We start from the raw sequence: 10,829 nt of genomic DNA, 5'->3' as shown, positions 1-10,829 counted from the left end.
CTTGTCTTTATTGGGAGCTCTACTCTGAGATCAAAGATGATCTATAGCAGTTTATGAGAAACAAAGGAAGTGGGAGGAGGATGCTAAGTTCTTTTAAGGTGGGGGGGTATGCAATTATGACTCTATCAGAACATCTGGCCTCTGCCGTAGGGTAAGAGCTGGGACAAGGCACAGCCCCAGGGTGGGGAGAGGGGTGTGTGGGGAGAGGGGTGTGTGAGCCTGCTTTCTAGAACTCTGGTCTTCACCCAGAGTCTGACCAGCAATCCTCAAAGCTGACTGAGTCTCAGGGTCGCTTGGGTTTGTTTTGAGCAATGAAGATGCATGGGTCTTACTTAATGACTTAACAGGTCCTTATTGAGTTCTGTGCCACCATATTTAAAAGCTTTACATGTGTACTGAGGGTCAAACAGCAAGAACCATTGACCTAGTCTCCTGATATTTAGCAGTCTCCTTAATTTTTCACCTCCCTACAAATACACTTATATTTTCCAAAGGGTTCCTGGACAAGAAGTTGGTTAATCCCAATGCCGGTGCATTTGCTGTTGAAGAACAAGGAGAAACTCTACAAAAAATGAGAAGGCTTCAGAAATAAGACTATAGATAGTAAATTATTTTGGAAATGATTTTTCCCTCTTCTATGATTTTCAGAGAGATTTTGGGAGACACACACATACGTACAGAGTTAGGATGATGAATAAACAGGAAGGAAAAGATTGACTTTTATTGCTTGCTGGTTTAAAGTTAAAAACAATTTTTAAAAAATATTTTGACTCTCCCCTTTTTTCCTTAGAACTGAATCAAGCTATTTTTAAGATGGAATAAGTGGTTGGTTTGAGGAGATGATGAAAAGCATGACATCACCAGGCTATTTCGGTAGAGTAAGAGGAATATGCCAGGTTAGGTCGGGTTAGGTTTGGTTCTCCGCATTTAGGAGCTGAATCGCGTCTTTTTCTAATTTGGCTTTTACACGGGGGCTGCAGCCCTTCACTGGAGACGGGAAGGAAAATATTTATTCAGAGCTAATTTGTAAACTTCATTTTCAGTTCAAGGTCTGGAATCTAAACTGCTATTCTGTCCTTCCAGGCAGCAATCTGGAGACTCTCTGAGCATTTCAAAGGGGATCAGGGTTGCAGGCTTCTTCTCAGGGGCCCAGACGCCCGCCTTGCCCCCTCCCCCAAATGCCGGCTCTATTTTAGGTCAACTGCAGGCTATCAGTTGGGAAAGCAAATTCTTAACCTGAACTTTTTGCTCCTGATAAGGGCTCTGTGGATAGCAAAGAGATAACTTATTTATTTAGAATTTATTGTGGAATCTTTTTCTCCATGTGTGTTATTGTTAGCAACTCCTATTTCCCTGAGAAGTTTTGAAATGTTCCCTCTGAATGTTAATATGTTTATAACATTTCTCCAATGGAACGCCTCACTCCTAATAAACATTCAGCTTCTTGCAGGGAGTCACCCCCCACCCCTCCCCATTTGCCACCGTTTGTCCCTGGGGACCAAAGCACACCTTTGGGTGGATTCTGTGAAAGGCTGTTGATCTCTGTTATGTTGTTTTCTAAACAAACTCGGATATTGTTTTATTGTTAAAAGCAGCATTTTACTCTGAAGTTCCTAACCTATTTATGGGTCTCTGATAGATGGTTATTTTTTGGCAGGCGTGAGATAAGCCCGGGTCAAGGAAACAGCTTGCATTCGTCTTTTCAAGTCTAACTCGTCCTTGCCATATCATTTCATTATTTCCTTTCCTGTTATCTTCAAACATTTTCTCAAAGCAGAGCTTGACAAGAACAGGAAGGTTGGCAAAGGTCTGGCAAGGAGGTTGTTTTTCTTCGGGTTCTAAAATGGACGCTCCCCCTCCTCCTGCCCTCTCCCCTGTCCTTTCTTCTTTATTACCCACCCCCAGGCCTCTCCAAAGCTGATGGAAAAAAGTTAAGAACTCCTTTCCCTCTTTAAAGAAGGGTCTCTAAGAGGTTTCTAATCAGCTCACTGTCAGCCTGTTTCCTCTGATCAGCTTAAATAGGTCCACTTGAAGTTCACAGCTGCCAAAACCAGTGTGCAGACGGGAAGCATGGGGGCATTTGAGAAGCATTTATGAACTTCCACCCAAGATCATCCAGGAGGCTGAAACCCTTTCTTCTTGATTAAATTAGTGTTTCCCACTAACAGGAGGAGGCATTCCCATTCAGCAAGCTGATTCCCACCTCCCCCTGCTCCCCAGTGAAAATGTAAACTTGAATCCTGTGTCCTTAGCAGGAGCCTGGCTTTTGTGACTGAGTGACTACCAGTGACCCCGTCATAAACATCTTGGTACAAATGAGTCTTTCATCCTCTCATGGAAGTTTTCCGTCTTTATGCCGGAGCAACAATGATGAAACCAAAACAAAAGTAAGATGCGTTACCTCTGGCTGGTGCAGATGCCTGTTTGGGGGTAGTTGGTCTCTGCACTGTGGCTGCCAGGCCCTTCTCTGAGATTTTCCTGCCATCTTCAGACCAGAATGGCTTTGTTAACCATTAGCTACTGACAAGAGTGTGTCCATTTCAGCAAAATTAATAAGAGATAGCATTTTTCTTCCTTCTAAATGGCCCATGCTGGTAATTAGCATAGCCTTTCATTACTCAACTTGAAAGCCCCCTTCTCAGCCTCCCCAGACCTTGCCCTGGCTTTGTTACATGGTGGCCTCCAGCCTCTGAGAGACCTGAATGTAGAAAAAGCACCTTGCTGAGGTGCCTTGAAAGACTCATTCCAGAAATATTTAGAGTGCCTACTGTGTGGGACTACCGAGTTGAACCAGGCACAAATCCTTGTGGAAAGGAAACAGGGAGAAAAGATAAAAGGGAGTTGCTTAAAATAGCCCTAACGTAGCAGAAAGTGCTGATTACACAGGGTGGGACAGCGCCGGAGAGACAGGATCACGGCTAACACGTGACCTCCGTTCCGTGCCAGTTTTATGGAGGAGAGGAGACAAGTCAGGGGACCACGGAAATGCTGGAGTTCATTGTAGAAAAAGGAATAGAAAGGTTCAAATAAACTTTCCTTTCTCTCTCTTTTTTAGAGAAAGGGGTAAATAAACAGCAACTTCATAAAGAAAATATAAGTAGGCTTGAGAGAGAATCTTTTTCTTTTTGGTGGGATGTCTCCATGTATATTGAGCCAACAAGGTGTTAGCTGTTGACATTTTCATTGTGGTACTAGATCCTAGCATAGCCAACTCCCCTGAAAATATGTAAAACATTTTCCTGTCATTTTTTTCCTATCATGTCTATGTCCCAGGAGGGTCCTTGGTCACAGAAGTGGAGGTGTCACTTGGGGTGACACTTAAAGTTAAACTTTACATTCATCATATCTTTAACCATGAACTCCATGTTTAAAAAGCCACCAAGAAAAACCCAAATGCCCAGTAAGAGAGGATGGATTGAAAAGATTGTGGCGCAGCATGTGAAGGGATCGAATTGCAACCATGATGGCCAGGATTCTTAATTGTGATAAAACAAAAACAATGTCCTCATGTTTGTGAAGAATATAAATACCACACACTGAAAAGTATAAGCTAGAAGACTAAACACTAAAATGTTACTAGTGGTTATTGATGAGTGCTGGATAAACAAAGGATTTGAATTTTTCTTCCCTGCAATTTTCATTATTTTCCAAAATGTCTACAGTGTACATGTATTCCTTTTGTAGTCAGGTAAAATGCTCTTGAAGAGTAAAGAAGCTGAGAGAAAGGACTTCTCTATTCAGGTAAGAGTATTAATACAAGTGATTATGAAAAAGGCTGGCAGGACTGCATCTCCTCCCCATGCCACTTTGGACATCACCAGTGTTAAAAAAGGAAAAAAACCCACAACAAACCCACACCACCCTGCAATCAGAACCAAACATAGGAGTTTGCTTCGGGTAGCAAGGACTGCCATTTAATAACCTTGACGGGGGAGTTCTCATTAGCTACTTTGGTTGAAAATTTGTCAGTTGTTTCTTTTACAAATGTGTGTAGTGAAAGAATCATTTCTCTCTCTGCTTTTGATGTAATTTAGTTCTAGTACGCTCTGGGTTCTGAATTATTCAAGGGTCAAAAATATGTTGCAGAGGCTGTCCTGATCTCCTTGGACATACGTGTGTGTGAACCCTTTGTCACTGCCCTCTTGATCAAGCCTAATGACATAAACATCTAAAGGCCAGTTACGCATCTAGTGATGGCCTTCAAGCTCGCACAGCAACAAACTCTTTATTTTTGTCTATTATTTTGTAGTTTTACTCAGCTTACATAAAACAGATAAGCTTGTTTATTTCACAATTGGTGGTAAGTGTGCAAAGTGTCTCAGGTTGTCATCCGGTTGTCTGCAGTTCAGGGAGCAGGGGAAATAGCTTCTGCTTTTATTCAAATCCTGTTCCTAAGCATAGGAAAAGCTTAGCTTTTGCAATAGAAAAGCTAAGTTGGGGGTATGAGGGGATGTAGATGGGCAGGTGGAGGTGAGGAGGAGCATGCAGAGAAATGGAAAAAAATGCAAACCTGTAGTTTAGATTAAAATCGGTTCCCAGCCTCCTTTGGTGTTTTGTGTCATTAAAACTCACAATATGAAGATCCCCTAAATTAGAGCGACCCCTGTGGGTGCCCCTCCCTCAGACATGAACTGTTTTTTGATGTCTGAGTCACTTGAAATTATGGGGTGGAAACTTGTAAACAGAATGAGAAAAGCTGTTTGCCATGAGCATGCAGCTTCTAAAACTGTTTTGGGCCTTGAGAGAAGGTTCCTCCCCCTTTCTCCTTACAAACACTCAGAAAGATAAAAAAAAAAAGAAAGAAAGAAACTCAAGGAAATGTCTTCGTGATGGGAGGATTCAGGGCCTGTCTGTTTCTTGGGGCTTGACAAGCAGCTGCTGACCGAGAAGCTGGAGATAACCTTGGGACATAGGGACAATCTTAGAGCAGAACAGCTGGAACAGAACAGCTTGATGTCTCTGAACCTGGGCTGGGGGCAGGAGAAAGCAGCTGGGGAGGGGGTGCTGGAGCGAGCAGAGCTGATTGACTTTATCCTGAGAGTCAGGAGTTTGAAGAAAAGATCCCTCTCAAATCTGTTTTATACCAACTAGTGTCCTCTATGCTTAGAAATATTTTCTCTTCTTCCCTTGCCTTGCTTCCGATGGGCTCAAGATATTTATAGCAAATACAAATTAAAAGCAAAAAGCAAACACTGGATCAGGTAGGTGGGGAGAGAAGAATAAAGATAATGCAGCATTGCTATGGTTGACTGAGTACATTCATTCTCAACTTCCCAGGATCAAGTGTAGAGAGAAGGTGGGCAGGGGAATGATCTCTGCAGTTGCTCATTCTCAGTTCTGTGTGAGAAAAAGAGTGCATGGCTACAGGGAAAGCAAAGCCTTTCCTACCACTTAGTAGTGAAGAAATTTCTCCTGGCTGCCTTTATATAGGAGACACTAGAAATGGGATTGAAAATGTTCTCAAAAATTTTGTCTAAGCATTTCGCTTTTCCTTCAAACTTTCCAGTTTATGTATCCATCCAGCCTTGGTTATTAAAATGTATTCAGTGATATTTCATCTTGTACCTTCTCTTATAGATTTACAGTACCATTAAATTAATTCAACAAGGAGACCCATTGTACTGAGGTGGCTCTCATGCCTTAGTAGCCCACAGAAGCAAATCCAAACCTAAGCCTGTGATTGCCTCAAGGTTAAGAAATGGATAACCAAACACAAACAGCCAAGTAGACTCTTCCTAATAAGGCAAACAGTTAAGCTATACCCATTCAAGTAATTTCTTGCATAGTTTCTGCATCTTCTCTGTAAAAGGCTTTCCTCCAGTTCCTGTTGGTGGAGCACTCCTAACCACTTCCGGCTGGGCACTGCCCTGTTAGAATCAATCTTTGCTCAGTAAACTCTTAAGGATTGTGCAGCGTGCCATGCAGTGAGCATTTAACAAATACTGGCTACATGAATAAATGAAAAATTAGAAATCCAATGTGCTGTCAACAATTAGAAAATGACATGAAATACTGTGATTACAGTAGTAAAATCTAGAAATAAACTTAATATGAAGGAAACCACAAAATTTTGTTGAGGGACAAAAGAAAACAGAAATAAAAGACACATGCCATGTTGAATGGTTGAGTCAAAATTGTCAAGGTGTCAGTTCTTTCCCAAATAACCTATTAATTCAATGAAACCCTAGGAAATGTTACAAGGGAATATTTATGAAACTTAACAAGCAGATCTGAAAGTTTACATAGAACAGAAAATGCACAGATTAATCAAAAGAATATTGAAAAAGAGTTAACTGTGATAGAAGAGTTATTTTACTTTATATCAAAACATACTTCAAAATAGTAGTAATTTTGAAGTAGTATATATTTTATGCAAGAATAGAAAAATAGGTCAATGGGACAAAGGAGTCTGTAAATGCATCCATGTGTGCTTATATAAGAATTTAGTACATAAAACAAAGATAACATTTCAGATTATGAAGTGATAACCTATTCAACAAATAATGCAGATAAGGAGAAAATATTTTTTTAAAAAATTTTATTTATTTATTTTTAGAGAGAAGGGAAGGGAGAGAGAAAGAAAGGGAGAGAAACATCAATGTGTCATTGCCTCTCGCACACCCCTTACTGAAGACTTGGCCCACAACCCAGGCATGTGCCCTGACTGGGAATCAAACCGGTGATCCTTTGCTTTGTAGTCTGAAGCTCAATCCATTGAGCCATACCCGTCAGGGTGAAGAAAAGAAAATTTTAATTTCACCATAAATATGAAAATATATTTCATGTAGATTAAAGAGCTAAATTTAGAGGAAAACTATAGAAGTATTAGATGAAATAGCAAAACTAGTCATTTTTAGATGGGTGATGTCTTTTTAAACAAGATAAAAAACACAGAAACCATACAGGATAAAAATTGTATTAAAGGTATATGAAAAATCTTAATCTGTAATATACTGAAATATACAAAACATGAGCAATGGACTGAGGTAAAACATTTGCAAGACGCATAGTAGATAAATATTATTATCCACAATATATAAAGAGCTCATACAAATAAATAAGAAAAATAAAAATGTAGATAGATGGGCAAAAATATTAACAGTCAAGTCCTGACTTAAATAAAACTGACGAATATCAATGTAAAAAGATACTTAATCTAATTAGTAAACAATGAACAAAGATCAAAGTAATGATGACTAGGTTTCATTCATTAGATTGGAAATTGAAAAAAAAATTCTGTTGCTTTCAACGTCGAGGTAGTATAAAATGGGATAGTCTTTTGGAGGTCAATTTGGCTGTGTCTATCAAAAGTAAAAACATCCATCTTCTTTGAACTATCACATCCAGTTCTATATTCTGCCAGAGAGGATTCTTTGCACATGTGTACAAAGAAGTATCAATAAAGATTTCCAATTACAGCATTGTTTAGAATAGCAAAAATAGAAACCCTTTCAATGTCCATCATCAGGGAAATAAATCATGATATATTTAACACCACATAACAATATGCAGCAGTAAAAGAGAATAAGGTAGACTTATAGTGCTGACATGGAAAGATTTATCAGATATATTTCTAGGTGAAAAGTAAGGAGAAAACAGTATGTACCATTTAATTATATGTATGTATCTCTGGTGTGTGTTTGTGCACATAGATGCCCACGTACAACTGCATAGAGAGAAACTCTGGAAGTCACACAACAAACTGTAACGGTGGTTACTATGCAGGAGGTGTTGTGATTGGGTATGACAAAGGGAGGATGCAAAGATGACTTTTTTGTGCTCAGTATAATTCTGTATTGCATAATCACTTAAAAGAATCTGCCCATCCTTAGTTAATTAACACATGTTAACACTTGTTTTAAGAAGGTAACATATCAATAGCTGGTGATTTTTTCATAAAGAAAACATTTTATCCCAACTTAAGTCATATAATGGGCTTTAGGAATTCATAGTCATGGGGTAAATGGAGTCAATTTTGCCTTCTTTTTGGGAAGGATTTACTTTGTTTGAATGTCGCACCCTCTCGTCTTTCGCTCCTTGCCCTGGGGCCTTTCCCCTTTCCTAATAAAAGTAAGGACCGCTGCCAGGAGCTGGACCCAGTCTCCCAAACAATGGAAAGGCCAATGCACTGAAGATAGCTGAAATCTTTTGCCCTATTTTTGCTGGTGTCCCATTTTTGCTGGTGGATTTGCTTCCTCACTACCCAATCTGATGTTTTAAAATTTTATGTTCTTTCCTCTCCTGTGCTCTCCTCTGGGTGACAGAATGTATGAAGAGGTCAGCAAAGAAAAGGATTTGGGTAACTCACACCAGGACAGTTAGTTCCTGTGTGATTGAAAGCTAGCTAGTTGGAGTTCATTCTCCTTCAAAGGTAATGACCGCATTTCCTCTAAAAAAAAAAAGGTTACATTTGGTGGCCTGGTGCATAAATCAATATCCAACAACCTCCTCCCTCCCCCAAATGTGTAATGTTCACAAAATGAGGCACATTTGTAGGCCCCTTGGGTACTTTGTTTGAATGACCCTTCTTTTTTCCTTCTGACCTGTACTCTCCACACTGTATATCAAAATCTGGAGGCTCTTATTTTCCCCTCTTTAGGAAATTCATTTCTGTTTCCTTCATGACATGCAAACCCTGCTTCTGCGTCCTAAGCAGAAGAAAGAGTTTAGTGTCTAAAAACTGGCTCCTTTGGTGAGACAGCACTGAACGCAACTTCCACCTCTTCTACCAGCCCAAGGAGTGCTTCTCTTACATTTTATGGGCAGTGTTTAAAAAACGAAGGTTTAGCTAATCTGATGTCCAGTAAAATTACACTTGATTTATCCAATATATCCCTGTGAAAATGGTTATCTGGCACCCTCTCAAGTGAATTTTGAAGTTAACACTTTTGCTAGGGTTTCTGTATGTGTGTGCATGTATGTGCGTGAAACAGGGGAACTTCCTTTAAACACATTGAAGTATGTGTTATAGTTTTGGGTGATTCGTGTATACGTACATCATGATGCCAATTGCACATCACACAGAAAACCTATTTTCGTTGTATGAGAATAAAGACCTGTGCAGTGACATCTCTTGCTCTTTTGTCTGACTCAGATTATTCCTCCCTTTCAGGATTGACTACTCTCGCCTTCTGTGTCATTCTTGTGGTCTGTTGATTAAGCCCCTGAGACACCACTCCCACCACAGTGGGGCATGGGATCCATCAGGCCAGACAGAAACTTTTTCAGGGACTGACTGACATGGATGCTGAGAGGGAGTGAGTGGTCTCTGCAAGGGAGATAAAATTCTAGAGCTGCTGGGGGTCGTCTCTCTTACCATATGGATGGAATCTGCCCGAGTATGTCTTCAGCAAAGAGGAAAACAGAGCCAAGAGATAAACAGGTAGATGGCAAAATAGATGAATAGATAGATACACAGATAAATACATAGATAGATACTTGATGGTGAAATTTGAACTCATAGCCAATCATACTCAACGAATCACCTCTCTGACTTTCAAGCTGTGTGAGGTATAAATTTCCTTCTATACTAAAGCTAGCTTGAGTTAGATTTCTGTTGCTTTCAACATAAAGAGCTATGATAAATGCAGGCTGTTTGGCCTACTTACTGTTCATTCTATCAATTGGAAGACATTGCATTCTGTTTCAGAGCTGATTCACACATGGTAGGTACACGGAATATATAAAAGACAGAACTGTGGAATAAGATGAACTTACAATCAAAGGGTCCCATCTTTTTTTTTATCTCTATTTTAGCAAGTTAGCTCAAGTCAAAGGAAAAGGAATGGATTGATTTTGCAGAATCCGATATTTGCAAGTAGGGTTCTGGAACTGAATATTGGGCAGTCGGAAACTGAGGCTCCTCTACAGGGTCATATGAGCTCTCAGAGGCAACTCTCTTCTTCCAGTGGGTGTGGCCAAAACACCTAGTGTACTTACATCCACCTTGGGGTCCTTATTGGATCAAGTGTCCCCTTTGTATGGGCTATCTCCCTTTATTTCCAGTGCTGCAAGTGTATTGGGCTGGGCAAAATGTTCATTTAGTTTTTTCCATAAAATAAAAGACATTTTTAACTTCATCATTAACTTTATTGATTTGAATATTTTTAGTATGTTTGCTATCTCCCACTGTTGGCTTCTAGTGGGTGGTGGCCAGGGGTGCTGCTAAACATCTTCCAGTGCATAAGGCAGCTGCACAGCAAAGAACTATTTGGCCAAAATGTCCATAGTACCAAGAAAATTCACAAACCACTTTTGACACACTCAATCAGTCATAGCAACTTCTCTATATACTGCACAAATCTTTTTTTGCCTTTCAGTTGCATTTTTACCTTTCTTGAAATAATAAAGCATAATATGCCAAAAATGTTGCTTATTTTCTTCCATCTTCAAAATTAAAATGGCTACACAAAAATTCACCAGTTTTGGTAAGATTTTTTTAAAATGCACATTGATATGACAGCTGTCATGATACAATATAGCAAAATTGTTTCGAATGAGGTTATAGACAGCTAAGCACTACCAGAGCCATTATGTGGAAAAAAATGAAATGAACTTTTTGGCCAACCCAATACCAGCTTTCATTGGAGAAAGGCTGGTGTCAGGCAAACAAGAAGGAGCAACTGGTTCCTGGAACTAGAACATTATCAAGGAATCTACTTAAAGATTTCCCTGATATTCTCCGGGAAATTGACTGTTAGAACATGTAATCCTGGCTACTCTGACCTATTTCAATTAATATACTTACTGGTTTCTAGAAGCAAAAGCAACAGGATTACTAAATAGGTTTTGCTGGAAAACCCCTGTAGGGGAATCTGTTTTTGTGGTAG

The 10,829-nt window shown here is 39.7% G+C and overlaps 1 long non-coding RNA gene across 1 annotated transcript; it reads right to left on the bottom strand.

Annotated features, from left to right (window-relative positions):
* Positions 1-4,708: 4,708 nt before the first annotated feature.
* Positions 4,709-10,402, bottom strand: LOC118499987. The gene is made up of 3 exons (XR_004902506.1): positions 10,246-10,402; positions 8,682-8,684; positions 4,709-4,720 (listed from the first exon to the last, which is right to left on the bottom strand). It is a non-coding gene; the product is annotated as an uncharacterized LOC118499987 (long non-coding RNA).
* Between the last annotated feature and the right edge of the window lie 427 nt (positions 10,403-10,829).

Source organism: Phyllostomus discolor, chromosome 1 (genome assembly GCF_004126475.2).
Source record: "Phyllostomus discolor isolate MPI-MPIP mPhyDis1 chromosome 1, mPhyDis1.pri.v3, whole genome shotgun sequence".
NCBI classification, from domain to species: domain Eukaryota; kingdom Metazoa; phylum Chordata; class Mammalia; order Chiroptera; family Phyllostomidae; genus Phyllostomus; species Phyllostomus discolor.
This window is presented reverse-complemented; position numbering and strand designations above follow the sequence as displayed.